General features: G+C 45.0%; 1 protein-coding gene across 2 annotated transcripts in view; it reads right to left on the reverse strand.

Annotated features, from left to right (window-relative positions):
• The window catches only part of LOC130276553 (fibrous sheath CABYR-binding protein-like), a 52239-nt gene that overhangs the window by 22958 nt on the left and 10046 nt on the right, over window positions 1–19235 (reverse strand). Inside the window, exon 1 of one of the 2 annotated variants that reach the window (XM_056526095.1) lies at window positions 7092–7151. The exons of the other annotated variant lie outside the window; for it this stretch is intronic. The gene's annotated coding sequence lies outside the window, so the exon portion shown is untranslated. Of the gene's footprint in view, window positions 1–7091; window positions 7152–19235 lie in introns of those variants that run through there. 2 annotated transcript variants of the gene reach the window in all.

Below are 19235 nucleotides of genomic sequence, written 5' to 3' on the forward strand. Positions count from 1 at the left end.
TTCGCGCTACACAGAGCGCTTACACGTGACCTCTGACATCACTTAACCCTATCCCCTTAAATACATACACCAAGTAATACAAAAATAGAAAACTAGACATTACAGGGTTAAAAGCACAAAAATGGTGTGTGGTATAGAGAGATTAGCATTAGTATTTACTAATTAGCTATAACAGCGCCTTAAACTGTGTAACACTATCGGGGGTAATGCATAGTATTAAAAACGCTAGGTGTGAACATAGGTCCTATGCTAACAACATACACCTGCACTATGGAAATACATTAAAATCCTCCCGTAGGTTTAATCCTAGTGGTCCTATGGCGTCTGTAAGTATAATCATTTCTGATTCTTTTTGTAACAATAATTTGTGTCTATCTCCACCGAATTTTAAGGGTGCAACTATTTTTAAACCAAGGAATTTTAAATCTTCAATTTTGTTATTGTGTTTATATTTCATATGTTCTATTACTTTTGGGCAGCCTTTTCCAGTAGTGAGTGAGCGAAAGTGTTCCCTAATTCTTTTATACAAGGGTCTTATAGTCTTCCCAATATAATAAAAGCCACATGTACAAACTAATGCATAAACAATATAGGTAGATTTACATGTCACAAAATCATGGATATCGATATTCTGTGATCCTAAATGTATACTTTTCGTTTGTATCATGTGCGAACATAATTTGCACTGTCCACATTTAAAACATCCTTGTGGTTTTGATTTTTCTATCCAATTTTTGGACATATCATCTTGTAATCTACCTCGTACAATATAATCTCTAATATTCTTAGTTCTGCGAAAAGAAATTAGTGGTTTGTTCAGCTGTGTTTTGCTTAAAATATCATCCTGCTGGAGAATATGCCAATTTTTATGTATCGCTGACCTAATTTTATTTTCCATAGGGCTGTATGAGAAAGAAAACGTAAAATTTTTTGTTTGATTTTCTATATTTACTTTAGCACAGTCTTTATCATGTGTTTTATGTTTTTTATGCAATAATTGACTACGAGGTATTTTCCTGACCTTAAAAAGTGCCTCACTCAGGATAGATATAGGGTAACCCCTCTCTTTTAGTCTGTCCCATAATTGTTTCGCCTGTATTTCAAATGTTTCAGTAGTAGTATTTATCCGTTTCAATCGGACAAATTGTCCGAAAGGAAGGGATTTTTTGACATGTTGAGAATGAAAGCTGTCATATCTAAGTAAGGAATTAGTAGCTGTAATTTTTCTAAATCCCTCAATTTCCAAATAATCATTTTTAGCAACAAGTTTAGTGTCGAGAAATTCTATACTGTTGTTGCCCACCACGCTAGTAAAATGCATATTGTAGTTATTATCGTTCATGTAGGCGACGAACTGGTGGAACTGGGCCGTACTGCCCGACCAAATAACCAGCACGTCGTTGACATATCTAACATAAAGGGCCAGATATTCAATGAAAGGATTGTTAGTGGAGAAGACCTTATCTTCCTCTAGGACCCCCAAAAAAATATTTGCGAAAGTAGGTGCCACGGGGGTCCCCATCGCAGTTCCAGATCGCTGGTTAAACCAGCGATTATTGAACTGGAAAGCATTATGGGATAATACAAACTGTAACATCTCACAAATGTAATTAATGTAAACAGGGCTATGATTTTCCGTTTGGTCTAGTCGACGTCGGACAGCCTCCACACCCGCACCCTGAGGAATGCGAGTGTAGAGACTCTCCACGTCGATACTAGCCAAAACGAAATGCTCCTGCCACCCAAAATTTTCCAAAATTTGCAGTAAGTGTTGGGTATCTTTTAAGTAAGCTGGTATAGTAGGTAGTAATGGGCGTAAGACCCAATCTAGATATTGGGACAGAGGCTCAGTAACTGAGCCTCTGCCCGCAACGATAGGCCGACCTGGCGGTGCTTGTGCATTTTTGTGAATTTTTGTGAATTTCTTGCATTATTGTATACACAGTTGAATGGTGCTTTGGTCACATGCTACTCCCAGGCAATGATTGCAGGAAAAAGTCCCTAGTCCAACCATCTCAGGAGAAGAGTTGGGACTAAATCTGTAAGAACCAGTTAAAGGGGTACTCTGGGGGAAACGAAAAAAAAAATTTCTCAATTTTTCCTTAAACTTTTGGTGCCATTATCAATAAAATTAATTAATTTAGTAATCTATATTTGCTTCCTTGGCACATGTAGTGAAAATTATTAACGCAGATGTATTTATATGTTCTTTGATTCTCAAGTTCTGAGTCCAATTTTACTAAAACTACTGATTAGGATTTTCACATGTTGATTCACTGTGGTGCAAGGTTTCAAAATGAAGACTTCCCTTTACTTACTCTGCAGTGGCTTCTGTAACACGACATTAAGAAAGGCATATCCAGGGAAGTCTAAAAGGGGTACTCCCCTCCACAGCGTTCGAAACCTTTAGTTTTAAATGCTGGGTGCGGGGGTCACCACGCCCCTCGTGACATCATGCTCTGCCCCTCGAGACGTCACGTCCCACCCCCTCAATGCAAGTCTATGGGAGGATGTTAATGGCCGTCACGCCCCCTCCCATGACGACCCCCCGAAGCCCGCACCCAGCGTTCGGAACTAAAGGTTCCGAACACTGGGGAGTGGAGTACCCCTTTAAGGCAGGCAGCAATGACCTGGCAATAGGCCAATGAAAAAACTCAGTGTAATTCAGAGAGGCCTTTGTTCAGCAATCACAGTGGTACCAAGGTTAAGACATGTGGCCTAGGTGTAGGAATGCCTAGCAGGGGTGAGAAAATGCATACTTTGCTGGCTGACTAGAACACTCAGCAAGTGCACGACCTAGTTCAGACATAGGCAACCTTCGACACTGCAGATGTTTTGGACTACATCTCCCATGATGCTTTGGCAGCATTTTGGATAAAAGAGCATCATGGGAGATGTAATCCAAAACATCTGCAGTGCCGAAGGTTGCCTATACCTGGCCTAGTTATTCTGGCCAAGGCCACGCCTAGATTTTGGCTTGACTTTTCTTCCTCGAAGCCTGGCTGAGAGACATGTGGCTCTGGAAAGAGCCAGGCCTTAAGGGGGGTACTCTGGAGGAAAAAATGTATCTGGATTTTTGCAAAGCATTTGATACAGTGCCACATAAGATTGGTGCATAAAATAAGAAGGATTGGGCTTGGGGAGAATGTGTGTAAGTGGGTAAGTACCATATTTTTCGCTCCATAAGACTCACCTTATCTCCCCCCAAAAGTGGGAAGCAAATGTCTGTCCGTCTTATGGAGCAAATGTGTGTGCCAAAGTGCAGGGGCAGAGAGCAGATCCTGGCTTGCGGCATGGAGGAGGACATATCGCGCCCGGCAGGATGGAGGAGGGAAGGCTGCAAAGGGGAGGCTGCTGAAGAAGTAAGCTTACCCGGGGCCGATACAGGTATTTGCATGGTCTAATGTCCCCAATACAAAAGCTGATACCTGGTGGAGTGCTCTGCTGCCCCGTTCTCTGATTCACGCCGCTGCCCTGTTCTGCCGTCCCCTTTACTGCCGCTGTCCCGTTCTCCCGTCCACATAATGAAGTCTTATGGAGGAGCATGGGACACACACATCACTCCACCTCCTCCCCTGCGCCCAGTGTAATGCTACGGAGGAAGCATAGTGACGTGTGTGTCACATGCTCCTCCATAGACTCCATTATGCGGATGGCAGAACAGGGCAGCGGTAGTGATAAGTACGGGGCTGCGGAGCGGCGATAAGTAAGCAATTTGTAACGGCATAAGTAAGCAACTACAAGTGGGGTCCTGCTGTTTACAAGGGGGGTCCTGCTGGCCACAAGGGGGGTTGAATAACATGGTTGAATAATTATTCTGTTAGTTCATTAAATATTTTAGTACCCGTTTGGTTCAGAAATTTTTTTTGTCTTGTTCTCCACCTCTAAAACCTAGGTGCGTCTTATGTTCACGTGCGTCTTATAGTGCGAAAAATACAATAACTGGCTCAGTGATAGGAAACAGAGGGTGGTTATTAATGGTACTTATTGTGATTGGGTGACTATTACTAGTGGGGTACCACAGGGGTCAGTCTTGGGTCCTGTTCTATTTAATATATTTATTAATGACCTTGTAGAGGGGTTGAATAGTAAAGTAGCAATCTTTGCAGATGATACTAAACTCTGTAAAGCGGTAAACACTATAGATGACAGTGCACTGTTACAAATGGAAACGGATAGTTTGGAGGTTTGGGCTGAGAAGTGGCAGATGAGGATTAACACTGATAAATGTAAGGTAGTGCACATGGGGAGGAAAAATCCGGGACGGGGTTATATATTAAATGGGAGAACACTTGGGATGACTGACGTGGAAAAGGACTTAGGGGTCTTAGTTAACAGTAAATTTAGCTGTAGTGACCAGTGTCAGGCAGCTGCTGCCAAGGCAAATAAAATCGTGGGGTGCATCAATAGGGGCATAGATGCCCACGACAAGGAAATAATTCTACCGTTGTACAAATCACTAGTCAGACCACACATGGAATACTGTGTACAGTACTGGGCACCAGTGTGCAAGAAAGATATAGTGGAGCTGGAGAGGGTTCAAAGACGGGTAATACGGGGAATGGGAGGACTACAGTACCCAGAAAGATTATCAGAATTAGGGTTATTTAGAAAAGAAGGCTTAGAGGAGACCTAATAACTATGTATAAATATATCAGGGGACCGTACAGAGATCTCTCCCATGATCTATTTATACCCAGGACTGTATCTATAAGAAGGGGACACCAGCACAGACGGGAGTTCTTTACTGAAAGAGCAGTGAGACTGTGGAATTCTATCCTGGAGGAGGTGGTCATGGTGAACTCTGTAAAAGAGTTCAAAATGGGTCTGGATGCATTTTTGTAGAGTAATAACATTGCTGGTTATGTATGCTAGATATTTAGGAACAGCATCTTGATCCGGGGATTTATTCTGACTGCCATATTTGGAGTCCGGAAGGAATTTTTACCTCTAGTATGAGGGTTTTTTGCCTTCCCCTGGATGAACCCAGTAGGGACTTATTAGGGATATAGGTTGAACTAGATGGACTCTGGTCTTTTTTCAACCTTATGAACTATGTTACTATGTTACATCCGACTTTAACGAAAAGTCATCAAACACCTGTGGGGTGTTAAGGCTCACTGGACCCCTTGTTACATGCCTTGAGGGGTGTAGTTTCCAAAATAGTATGCCATGTTTTTGTTTGTTTTTTTTGCTGTTCTGGCACCATAGGGGCTTCCTAAATGCACAATGTCCCCCAAAAACCATTTCAGCAAAATTCACTCTCCAAAATCCCATTGTCGCTCCTTTCCTTCTGAGCCCTCTAGTGCACCCACAGAGCACTTTATATCCACATATGAGGTATTTCCTTATTCGAGAGAAATTGGGTTACACATTTTGTGTGCTTTTTCTCCTATTACCACTTGCAAAAATTCAAAAACTGGGTCTACAAGAACATGCAAGTGTAAAAAATGAAAATTTAGAATTTTCTCCTTCACATTGCTGCTATTCCTGTGAAACACCTAAAGGGTTAACAAACTTTCTGAATGTCATTTTGAATACTTCGAGGGGTGCAGTTTTTATAGTGGGGTCATTTATGGGGTATTTCTAATATGATCCACTTCAAAACTGAACTGGTCCCTGAAAAATTCAGATTTTTTAAATTTCGTGAAACATTGGAAAATTGCTGCTGAACTTTGAAGCCCTCTGATGTCTTCCAAAAGTAAAAATATTTCAACTTTATGATGCAAACATAAAGTAGACATATTGTATATGTGAATCAATATAAAATGTATTTGGAATGTCTATTTTGCTTACAAGCAGAGAGCTTAAAAGTTAGAAAAATGCAAAATTATAAAATCTTTCATGAAATTTGGGAATTTTTCACCAAGAAATTATGCAAGTATCGATGAAAATTTACCACTATGTTAAAGTAGAATAGGTCACCAAAAACTATCTCGGAATCAAATTCATAAGTAAAAACATCCCAAAGTTATTAATGTTTAAAGTGACAGTGGTCAGATGTGCAAAAAATGCTCTGGTCCTTAAAGAGCACCTATCATCAACTAAACTTTCCCTAATTCCCCTCCCCATCTGTCCCTGACTCTAACGATCTCTATCCCTGTATTTATTTTTGTTTAAAACCCATTGTATATACCTTTTTCATAGCATCTTCGGTAGCTCAGTGTCGAGCAGTATAAGAGGGCAGGAAGTGGGCGTGGCCCGGCAGGCACATCGTCATCAGAAGCCTTGCCGGGGCAGCTTCCGCCCTTCTTCCTGTATTCTGCGCTCCCTTTCGGGAGCGCGCATACTGGCGGAGTACAGGGGAGGGACGGCAGCCTCCTCCTCCTCTCTGTTTAGCTATACATGTGCCATACAGAGAGGAGGAACGTCTGAGGACTGAGCTGCCGGCCCTGCTGCTTCTATCTTGCAGAGCTGCGCTCAACTGACTCTCGCCAGCACGCGCAGGCTCTCCTTGTCAGCGGGAGGAGCCTGAAGACGCCGCTGTCCGGCAGAGTCAGGAGCACGCCCTGCAGGGATGCGCGCACAGCGCTCGCTCCCGCCTGTCTGATTGACAGGCAGGGAGCTGCGCTGAGTATGCAATTTCGGACTCAGCCATCAGGCAGGCGTGAGTCCGAAATCACTAAAAAAGGGACTCCTAGGGAAACCTCTAGTGGACAAAAGTTTAAACACAAAAAAACACATCAAAGTATACATAATTTTCTAATTGAGTTCTATTAAAAATAAATATATAGATATTAATCTATAAAATAAAAATTTTGATGAGAGGTACTCTTTAATATAAAAATGGTCTTGGTCCATTAGGTTAGGTAGAAAAGGTCCAAAATCTGTTTTATTGTATCACTATTTTTAGGCTCTCTATGGATTTTATATTGTGTATGCTACAATAAAAATATTTTAAACATTTTCTACGTGACCCGGAATTTCATATTCTATTGGATTCTGGACTTGCGTGTTTTGGCTTTCTGTGCAGTGAGGTGGGGAGTAAAACAGTTTGCATGTGAGCTGACATTTGGCCTTTTCATTTATGTACGTTACTAGGGCTGCAACCTACGTAGAGAAAAGCTATCTTGGTAACACAAAATACTTACCATGTGAAAGTATCCTTTTTTTTACATGGGCGTCTTTTAGTCAGTATTCCGCATCTGTATTTATAAGCCAAAACCAGGACTGAAACATAAACAGAGAAAAGGTATGATATAGAAAGACACCCCATTTGGGACGTATGTTGTTGGTATACATCAGGATACCAGCAATTAAGTATGTCGACATATACCATGGAGAAGCTGCGCAGAGAACACTTTCCCAAGTGTATATTTTATTATTTGGACTTAAAAGCATGGCAAATAAATAATTGGCATGGTAAAAAGTATTTGTTCAGGAAATAAACAGAATGCAGTCACTAACAGACTTCATAATGTCCATTAAAGGATCCAGCAGAGAATATGCCGTGGTGTATGTCAGCTTACCTTTTTGCTAGTCATGTACTGGCATCATATAGCCAACATGTGGTGTAAACCCAGGTTTAAAAACTCTGATATAAAATGCAAATCAAAATACTGTAAAAGTTACTTTAGGGCAGCCGTAGCAAAGGAAGGTGCAGTAAATTTTAATTCTTCCTGCGTTCTCTGCCATATTATTGAATCCCTTTTAAAGGGGTACTTCACTGGAAAATATTTTTTTTAAATCAACTGGTGCCAGAAAGTTAAACAGATTTGTAAATTACTTCTATTAAAAAATCTTAATCCTTCCACTACTTATCAACTGCTGTATACTACCGAGGAAGTTCTTTTCTTTTTAAATTTCCTTTCTGTCTGACTGCAGTGCTCTCTGCTGACACCTCTGTCCATGTCAGGAACTGTCCAGAGCAGGATAGGTTTGTATGGGGATTTGCTCCTACTCTGGACAGTTCCTAAAATGGACAGAGGTGTCAGCAGAGAGCACTGTGGTCAGACAGAAAGGACATTTAAAAAGAAAAGAACTTCCTGTGGAGCATATAGCACCTGGTAAGTACTGGAAGGATTAAGATTTTTAAATAGAAGTAATTTACAAATCTGTTTAACTTTCTGGCACCAGTTGATTTAAAAAAGAATGTTTTCCAGTGGAGTACCCCTTTAAGTGAGTTAATCATTGTTAAACAAATCTGTCATTTTAATATGTTGCCCTATGTAAGCCAAGGAGGAACAAAAAATAAAAATTGGTGTTGTTTGGCTGACAGGAGTGCTAAAAGAATATAGAGGACTCCTAGTCATGCCCTCTCTCCATCTTCTCTCACCCTCAGGGTAGTGATTGATAGGCTGCCCTGTATGTGCGTATACAGTCTGTCAATAACAGAAGTGAGTGGCGGCTAGATCTCTGCCCTCATGAATACACTGGAGTCATATCTCTTATATAGCTGTAATATGCTGCTCTTCTAGGGGAACCACATTAAGCTGACAGATCTTCTTTATTAATGCTAAGTTTTCTCAAATTTAATGCAACACTTTTGAATCAAACCTAGTTTATTATGATTCTGGAACCTGTTGCTGTCCATACACAAGATAGTTGTTGGCAGAAAGCTATCTCACTCCAGCCCTCTATACTGATAAACACATTCATGTGTTCTGAATGGAGAGAGATGAGAGATTATGCAGATTTTTCTGGCAGCAGCTTATCTCTAGGAAAAAAGGATTGGGCAGAGGAAATCCAACATACCCGATCCTTCTTTCCCACGACATCGTCTGGGTTTAGACCAGAAATGCTGTAACCAATACCTGCGGTGTAAGAGAAAAAACTAGCGAGATTTTCCCGTAGTAACCAATCACAGCTCAGCTTTCACTTTACCAGAGCTCATTAGCTGAGTTGTGATTGGTTGCTAGGGGAAAATCACTCTTTTTTTTCTTACACAGTTTGATAAATCTGGGTCCTTGTTCTCTTCAGCAGCTCCAAAGACAATGAATGGAGAAGCACTGGACACGCACATGTTGCTGCTGCGTACATAACAAACAAGTCGCTGGTGCCGAGACCCCCTACGATCTCCCTGCAGCACCCGCTCCACTGTATCTCTAGTTTTGGAAACCTCCAGGTTACCTGGACTGGGGATGTGACGTCACGCCATGCCCCCTCCATTCATGTCTATGGGAGGGGGCGTGACGGCCGTCACGCCCCCTCCCATAGACATGAATGGATGGGGCGTGGCGTGACGTCACGTCCTCAGTCCTGAAACTGGAGATTCAGCACCCCCATAGAATGCGGGTGCTGCAGAAAGATCGCGGGGGTCTCAGCAGCAGGCCCCCCGCGATCAGACACCATATCCCCTATGCTTTGGATAGGGGATAAAATGTTTTTGTCCGGAATACCCCTTTAAATACTCCTTTAATAGTTATGTATACTCTGCCTTCCCTTTATAGTTACAATTGAGCCTGTGAAGCTTACGTCTGGATACTACTCTGTTCTCTCCCAGTTTGTTAGTGTTTCACCAGAACTAATAAAATCCTCCACACATTGCAGGTGTTCACGTGCAGAAATATGTAAAAGAAGAAGAGTGTATGACTTGTAACATAATCCCTGCTGTAGGTTATGTGGGGGAAAGATTTCTGAGAAGAATCTGCTTGTGGCTGATATTATCTACTATTATATCATGCTTAGGCCCTGTCCTGGGGTGTTCAGCTAGAAGTCATTTATATGCAATGAGTGAAAAGCAGTAGACACAATGTAATTAGCCAATTAGAGAGAATTAGCAGGAAGTACACCGGCAGCCATAGACTATCTATATGTGATCACTAGCCTTATAAAGAAAGCTGTTCAACCATGTGGAATACTTATTGGGAAAAACCAGTGCTGTGGAGTCGGAGTCGAGGAGTCGGACAAAATTTTGGGTACCTGGAGTCGGCAAACAATGCACCGACCCCGACTCCTACTAAATTTAGGTTGGAATAAAAAAAAAAAAAAAGCAAGTTTAAATGTTCCAATTCACAAAAAGTTATAATTAATGACTTCTCTACTGTAAGAATAAAGACCAATGCATGCAGTGCCTCACGTAACCGCAAAACGAACACGTTAAGTGACCGAGAAGAAGCATGCTTTTCATGTGCTTCACTATATGGCACGCAACGCACAATTAGGAGCTGCAATACTTATACTTTCCATAGTGTTGTGTTCTGCTGTTACAGGGAACCCATGGGTAACCTAGCCTCTCACTGATAAGGGGTTAAGTAAATATGTTTTTTGCAGGCCTAGAGACACTTGTATAAGTGAAGGGAATGGAGGGTCAATAGTTCAAGACTGAAGCTGTAAACCATTGGAAAAACTGCTGCCATTCAGCTAAGGCTATAAAAACTTGTAAACTCCGATTGTTCGCTTAAACTTGACTATGGGATTCTACTAGGGAAATCATGTTTTATAATAAATGCCCCTTCCTGGATCCTCCCACTGCCCTATCTTCAGCAGCAGATCAGCACACAAAAAGGAGAAGGCAGCAGCTTCTGCTCAACTACCTCTCTCTGCTAGAAGAGCTTAGAAGAACTTGGTGGAACAGCTTCTTGGATTCAACTGTAAGTGTTTATAAATACATTTGCATATTAATACAGAGGAGTCGGAAGTACAAAAAACTGTGGAGTCGGAGTCTGAACATTTATCTACCAACTCCACAGCCCTGGTAAAAACTCCAACACCCCCTCCCCCTATACAATGTAATGCAGTACGGGTGTCCTGTGACCACAATTGTTGTGGAATTATTAATGCTTTAGGAATGGGCTTGAGAATGAATCTGTCTATTGCTGACACCTTGTGGATTGGGAAGATGGTCTGCAAAGAACTGCTGGCTGGACTAATTCAATGACTTTTGCTACCTTGTCACTGTTGAACTAAATGGCATGGAATGATAAATAGGTAGTCACAAAAGATTTCTGAACACTGGCAATACTCTTTGGCTTGTTACATGCAAACTTAGAATCCAGCAGGGTATGACAGTATTGTACAGCAGAACATAATGGGGAGATTTATCAAAACCTGTCCAGAGGAAAAGTTGCCCATAGCAACCAATCAGATCACTTCTTTCATTTTTAACAAGTCCTCTGCAAAATGAAAGAAGCGATCTGATTGGTTGCTATGGGCAACTGGGCAACTTTTCCTCTGGACAGGTTTTGATAAATCTCTCCCAATGTCTATAGCACTCACCATTAACAGGACCTTAAAGGGTTTTACTGTAAAAATGAATATGTGTAAACTGATGCATTCTGTGAAATGCACAACACAATTTATTGAAATATTTTCACACAACGCGTTTCGGCACTCACATGCGCCTTCATCAGGTCCACAAAAAGAAAAATTTGCTGCGTCCTGAGGTGCCGACTGTGCTTGAGTGACAAGCTAGGCCAGAAGCCTGCCAGCCTCAGCCTGAAACTAAACCGTGAGTTAAAATCTCATACCCTGCTAAAGCTAGCGTGATTACTGGACCGAATCTAAACCCCTAAATCCAGTGGATCAGTGCAACAATTACCTTCCTAAGCTGAATAGACTCACGAGGTCCCAACCACTTGTCAAGCTCTAATAGACTTTGTTATATGGACTGTTCCTGTTCATTATTGCATAAAATCTTCAGTAAAAGTTCCGACAAGTTTCTGCAAATCTCCGGTTGTGGACAATCAGTTATTTACTATCTCCCTATCGCTCTTGGGACGGGTGGTGGTAGGACAAGCATACAGAGAATAGCCCTCACCCTGGCGTCACGAATAGAAAGGGTTAAGCAAGCACCCTTTAGTTACCGCACAGCTACACCCCATATACCCGACAACCCCAGGCTACCACACCAACATCTGCCAAGTACTGGTGCTAGGCCTGCACATTACGAACAAAGGAAGATGTCCAGCGCTTGTAGTTGAAAAATATTTGGCAGCTTTTATTGGATCATAAGAACACATGTTACGCCTAGCGCTCCGGGTCCCCGCTCCTCCCCGGAGCGCGTACGGCGTCTCTCTCTCCGCAGCGCCCCGGTCGGTCCCGCTGACCGGGAGCGCTGCACTGTCATGGCCGTCGGGGATGCGATTCGCACAGTGGGACGCGCCCGCTCGCGAATCGCATCCCAGGTCACTTACCCGTTCCCGTCCCCTGCTGTCATGTGCTGGCACGCGCGGCTCCGCTCTCTAGGGCGCGCGCGCGCCAGCTCCCTGAGACTTAAAGGGCCAGTGCACCAATGATTGGTGCCTGGCCCAATTAGCTTAATTGGCTTCCATCTGCTCCCTGCCTTTATCTGACCTCCTCCCATGCACTCCCTTGCCGGATCTTGTTGCCTTGTGCCAGTGAAAGCGTTTTGTGTGTCCAAAGCCTGTGTACCAGTACTTCTGCTATCCACCCTGACTACGAACCTTGCCGCCTGCCCCCGACCTTCTGCTACGTCCGACCTTGCTTCTGTCTACTCCCTTGTACCGCGCCTATCTTCAGCAGCCAGAGAGGTTGAGCCGTTGCTAGTGGATACGACCTGGTCACTACCGCCGCAGCAAGTCCATCCCGCTTTGCGGCGGGCTCTGGTGAAAACCAGTAGTGACTTAGAACCGGTCCACTAGCACGGTCCACGCCAATCCCTCTCTGGCACAGAGGATCCACCTCCTGCCAGCCGGCATCGTGACAGTAGATCCGGCCATGGATCCCGCTGAAGTTCCTCTGCCTGTTGTCGCCGACCTCCCCACACTGGTCGCCCAGCAAGCCCGACAGATTGCCCAACAAGATCACCAGCTGTCGTACTTGACCACCATGACTCAGCAACTCCAGTCGCAGCTACAGCAGATTCAGTCTCAGCTACAGCAGCAGCAACCATCTCCTCCGCCAGCTCCTGCACCTCTTCCGCAGCGAGTGGCCACTCCTAGCCTCCGCCTGTCCTTGCCGGACAAATTTAATGGGGACTCTAAGTTTTGCCGTGGCTTTCTTTCGCAATGTTCCCTGCATTTGGAGATGATGTCGGATCAGTTTCCTACTGAAAGGTCTAAGGTGGCTTTCGTAGTCAGCCTTCTGTCTGGAAAAGCCCTGTCATGGGCCACACCGCTCTGGGACCGCAATGACCCCGTCACTGCCTCTGTACACTCCTTCTTCTCGGAAATTCGAAGTGTCTTTGAGGAACCTGCCCGAGCCTCTTCTGCTGAGACTGCCCTGTTGAACCTGGTCCAGGGTAATTCTTCCGTTGGCGAGTACGCCATACAATTCCGTACTCTTGCTTCTGAACTTTCCTGGAATAATGAGGCCCTCTGCGCGACCTTTAAAAAAGGCCTATCCAGCAACATTAAAGATGTTCTGGCCGCACGAGATACTCCTACCAACCTGCATGAACTCATTCATCTAGCCACTCGCATTGACATGCGTTTTTCTGAGAGGCATCAAGAGCTCCGCCAGGAAAAAGACTTAGATCTCTGGACACCTCTCCCACAGTCTCCATTGCAATCTGCGCCTAGGCCTCCCGCCGAGGAAGCCATACAAGTGGATCGGTCTCGCCTGACCCTGGAAGAGAGGAATCGCCGTAAGGAAGAGAATCTTTGTCTGTACTGTGCCAGTACCGAACATTTTTTGGTGGATTGCCCCATCCGTCCTCCAAGTCTGGGAAACGCACGCTCGCACCCAGCTCTCGTGGGTGTGGCGTCTCTTGATGCTAAGTCGGCTTCTCCACGTCTCACGGTGCCTGTACGGATTTCTTCTTCAGCCAGCTCTTCCCTCTCAGCCGTGGCCTGCCTGGACTCTGGTGCCTCTGGGAATTTTATTCGGGAGTCCTTGGTGAATAAATTCCGCATCCCGGTGACCCGTCTTGTCAAGCCACTCCACATTTCCGCGGTCAACGGAGCCAGGTTGGATTGCACCGTGCGTTTCCGCACGAAGCCCCTCCTAATGTGCATCGGACCTCATCATGAGAAAATTGAGTTTTTGGTCCTCCCCAATTGCACTTCTGAAGTTCTCCTTGGACTACCCTGGCTTCTACACCATTCCCCAACCCTGGATTGGTCCACAGGGGAGATCAAGAGCTGGGGTACCTCTTGCTTCAAGGACTGCCTTAAACCGGTTACCAGTACTCCCTGCCGTGACCCTGTGGTTCCTCCTGTATCCGGTCTCCCTAAGGTCGTTATGGACTCTGCCCGCCTTAAGAAGTGCCTCTCCCCCCCTCCCAGTCCAGTCAGGCAAGCCTCGGTGCCTCCTCATGGCCCTCGTCCTGGTGTCACACTGCCCCGTGCCAGGCCTCGCCCTCTGCCCTCCCTCCCCATTCCCACTCCTGCTGTACTGCCTGCCGTTGAGGAATCCCTCCATCCTTTCCCGGTGTCCTCATCCCAGGGGAGGCAGTCACCGGACAAAGAGAAGGGGAGACCTAAGGGGGGGGGTACTGTTACGCCTAGCGCTCCGGGTCCCCGCTCCTCCCCGGAGCGCGTACGGCGTCTCTCTCTCCGCAGCGCCCCGGTCGGTCCCGCTGACCGGGAGCGCTGCACTGTCATGGCCGTCGGGGATGCGATTCGCACAGCGGGACGCGCCCGCTCGCGAATCGCATCCCAGGTCACTTACCCGTTCCCGTCCCCTGCTGTCATGTGCTGGCGCGCGCGGCTCCGCTCTCTAGGGCGCGCGCGCGCCAGCTCCCTGAGACTTAAAGGGCCAGTGCACCAATGATTGGTGCCTGGCCCAATTAGCTTAATTGGCTTCCATCTGCTCCCTGCCTTTATCTGACCTCCTCCCATGCACTCCCTTGCCGGATCTTGTTGCCTTGTGCCAGTGAAAGCGTTTTGTGTGTCCAAAGCCTGTGTACCAGTACTTCTGCTATCCACCCTGACTACGAACCTTGCCGCCTGCCCCCGACCTTCTGCTACGTCCGACCTTGCTTCTGTCTACTCCCTTGTACCGCGCCTATCTTCAGCAGCCAGAGAGGTTGAGCCGTTGCTAGTGGATACGACCTGGTCACTACCGCCGCAGCAAGTCCATCCCGCTTTGCGGCGGGCTCTGGTGAAAACCAGTAGTGACTTAGAACCGGTCCACTAGCACGGTCCACGCCAATCCCTCTCTGGCACAGAGGATCCACCTCCTGCCAGCCGGCATCGTGACAACACACATATACAGAGACAGGGAACGCTGACGCGTTTCGGTTAAGAGATCCTTAGTCATGGCCATGACTAAGGATCTCTGATCCGAAACGCATCGGCGTTCTCCGTCTCTGTATACGTGTGTTCTTATGATCCAATAAAAGCTGCCAAATATTTTTCACCTACAAGCACTGGACATCTTCCTTTGTTCGTGATTGCAAGACTGGGCCAGGTGTGCTGCTGACCCCTCCGGGCGCAGGTGAGGGGAAGAGTGAAGCCGTTCACAAACTTTATTTAGGCCTGCACATTGTGATGATGGCTATAGACCAGTGGTCTCCAACCTGTGGATCTCCAGATGTTGCAAAACTACAACTCCCAGCATGCCCGGACAGCCAACGGCTGTCCGGGCATGCTGGGAGTTGTAGTTTTGCTACATCTGGAGGTCCGCAGGTTGGAGACCACTGCTATAGACCATTGTTTATGGACATTTTCATAAAGAGAAACAGTCTTTCCTACTACACAAGCTAGAAGATAAAGGCTATGCCCAGTCTTTGCTCTGATTCAGTTGCCACCAATAATGTATATACTGATGGTTTATTCCTGGAACAAAATAATGGTATCCTATAGATTTCGTAAGTTGCTTTACACCCCCTTTCACGTGCTGCAGTATTTCTTTGTCTCTAGGGCAATGTGCGGTCAGAAGGAAATGTCAAGTAACAATATTCATGACAGTAAACAGTCCTGGCTGTGCCTCAGTTATGTAATCCAGACTCTGCACTACAAGAACAGCATCTCAATTCATCCTCCAATGTACAAATCCTATCAATAAGAGGTCAGAACAATGCTTTGACTGCTCTGCAGCCTCTCTGCCTGGATTCCATAGCCTAGCTCCATAAATCTCTATATGTGTGTCCAATCTCCTGCAAGCTAAATATTTATTCCATTGTGTAAATCATGTTAACCCCTTAAAGGGGTACTCCAGTGGAAACCTTTTTTTTTTTTTTTTTTTTTTTTTAAATCAACTGGTGCCAGAAAGTTAAACAGATTTGTAAATCACCTCTATTAAAAAATATTAATCCTTCCAGTACTTTTTAGGGGCTGTATACTAAAGAGAAATCCCCAAAAGAAATGCATTTCCTCTGATATTATGACCACAGTGCTCTCTGCTGACCTCTGCTGTCCATTTTAGGAGCCGTCCAAAGCAGCATATGTTTGCTATGGGGATTTTTTCCTGCTCTGGACAGTTCCTAAAATGGACAGCAGAGAGCACACTGTGGTCATGACATCAGAGGAAATGCATTTCTCTTTAGTATACAGCCCCTAAAAGGATTCATATTTTTAATAGAAGTGATTTACAAATCTGTTTAACTTTCTGGCACCAGTTGATTTAAAAAAACGTTTTTTCCATGGGAGTACTCCTTTAAGGACGGACCCATTTTTTACCTCAATGGCCAGGCTCTTTTTTTTAATTTTTTTTTATTTGACATGTATCTTTTTAAATGGTAATAACTTTAGAACGCTTTTTCTGAGCGGAGCGATTCTGAGATCGTTTTTTCGTGACATATTGTACTTTATATAAGTGGCGCATTTTTGTTGACACATGCAGCACTTTTTGTGAAAAACTCCAAAATATTGTGGAAAACTGGAAATTTTGTGGCGTTTTTATTTTTATGGTGTACTCTGTGCGGTAAAAGTGATGTTCTATTTATTCTGTGGGTCAGTACAATTATGGCGATACCCATTTTATATAGCTTTCTATGTTCTTGTTCCTTTTCTGTGCAAAATTCTTTTTCTGCCATTCATTTTCCAACAGCCATAACTTTTTTATTTTTTGGCCGACGCCATTGAGTAAGGGCTTATTTTTTGCAGGATGAGCTGTAATTTTTATTGGTATCATTTTTGCGATATGTGCTACCTTTTGATCTTTTTTATTCTGCTATTTGTACCAAAATTGGCAAATTTTATGCTTTTTTGATGTTTTATTTTACGGCGTTCACTGTGCGGGATAATTTACATTATTATTTTATAGTACACGTCATTACGGACGTGGCAATACCAATTATGTATATGATTTGTGTTTTTGATCTTTTTTGGTGATAATACAAGACTTTTACACTTCATACTTTTATTGAAGAACTTTTTATAAAATTGTTTACACTTTTTACAGGTTATACTATGCTGCAATATATTTGTACTGCAGCACAGTATGACCCGATCAGCTGCACACTCTACAGCCTGTGCGATCCAGCCTCTGGCTGGATCTCACAGGCTTCCGTAGCAGGCATACAGGAGGTCATGATCATGATTTGACCTCCTGCTGCAATAGCAACCAACGGCAACCTGCGATCGTATCACGGCGCCGCCATTGGTGAACAGGGGGAGAGCGCTCCCCTTGTCAACACCATAGATGCTGTGATCAGGATTTATCACGGCATCTACGGGGTTAATGCTGCCGGGACCGGCGCGATCGCAGCTCCGGCTGTGATTGACAGCAGGGTCCCGCCGCCGATCTGCTGCGCTACCCACGGCAGATCCGGAGATCGTTATGATGTATGAATACGTCCCATCGCGCAAACGTGTTGGGTACTGGGATGTATGCATACGTCCTATAGCGGGAAGGGGTTAATACCACAGACTCTGTCACTGCCTGGGATCAACATATTGGGTAAAAGCATGGAGATCTTGTAGGAAGGTCCAGTATTTTTCCTCTTTTCACAGTTGCATTGTAATGCAGCTGGATGTGGATCCTCTAATCTGTGTCGCAGATGACATGGGCCGTATCGGGGAACGGAGTCTAAGGTGCCGCTGGTCTTCACCAGAGCCCGCTGCAAGGCAGGATGGGCTTGCTGCGGCAGGCGACACCAAGGTCACTACGACTCGACCACACAGGTAACTGGGCAAAATGAGTTACAGAAGGATGAGACAGAGGCGTAGTTGGGCTTAGCAGAAGGTCAAGGCAGGCGGCAAAGGTGCGTAGTCAAATAACGTAGAGGAAGGGTCAATATACACGGGTAAGACAAACAGACAATTGGGAACACTTAATCTCAGGCTAGGGGCACTGAAGATCCGGCAGGGAAGTGTGGGAGGTGGAGGAACTTATAACTGAGCCACAGGGGTTTATTTAATTATTGGGCGTACTGGCCCTTTAAATCTCCGAGCATCCTAGGGGAAGGGGACACGCTCGCCGGAGCAGACAGGCAGAGGAGGAGCATGAGGTGAGTGACGGGCTGGAATTTGCATGTGGGTACGTCCCGCTATGCGAATCCAAGCCCCACTGGCAGCTGCAGCAGGAGACTGGGCCATAGCGGGGGCAGGTGAGAAGTGAGGAGGTGAGCGCTTTCGCTCGGAGTGATGGACCGGAGTGCTCACCGTAGCACACATGTTGTCTGTAAATTATACTGTAGAAATATCCAGTTATATGTATAGTAATACCTGACAAGGCGTGTGTTTGTGGGAATTTTTGCCCATTCATTCAGAAAAGCATTTATGAGGTCAGATACTGATATTGGATTAGAGGGCTTGTCTGGCATTTGTGCTTCAGTGATGTAAGGCTTATATGCAGCTGCTCAGGTAAGTTGGTAGGTAGTTTGCCCTTGTCTGTAGGCCCTCCTTGTAGGTAGCTTTCCCCTTTGTATATATAGGACCCCCTATAGGAAGCACACCCCCTGTATATAGGACCCCCTGTTCTTAGCTTGCCTCCTGTATGTAGGACCCCTTGTATGAAGGACCACCATTGGGTAGCTTGCCCCTTGTGGGTAGGAGGACTGTGTCCCTTTGGGTAGTTTTCCACGGTACATAGGACCCCCCCCCCCCCCTGTAGGAAGGACCCCCTGTAGGTAGTCTATGCCTTGTGGTTAGCTTGCCCCTTGTAGGTAGGACCTCCTGTAGTTGGTTTACCCCCTGTAGACACATACTCATACACCTCATCGCAGGTTGGACAAAAGTGGTTAGGTAGATGGGACTTTTTGCTCAGCACCCCTTTCCTGTCCTTGTACCAGGGGCTGTACACTGGTTTGAAAAAGATGTCACAGTCATCTGCCTGGCACTTATTGGGGATGTATAATCAGGAAATGATCTATTGTTTAAATCAAGTTTTTATATTTAACATATTTAAATAATTTTTTTTTCTCATTTTCCATTTTAGTATCTATATTAAGAAATAATCCTTAATTCTTGCAGTCTTCTCCATATAATCATCACAGGCAAGATTACAGT

The sequence above is a fragment of the Hyla sarda genome, chromosome 6 (genome assembly GCF_029499605.1).
Source record: "Hyla sarda isolate aHylSar1 chromosome 6, aHylSar1.hap1, whole genome shotgun sequence".
Classification (NCBI taxonomy): Eukaryota; Metazoa; Chordata; class Amphibia; order Anura; family Hylidae; genus Hyla; species Hyla sarda.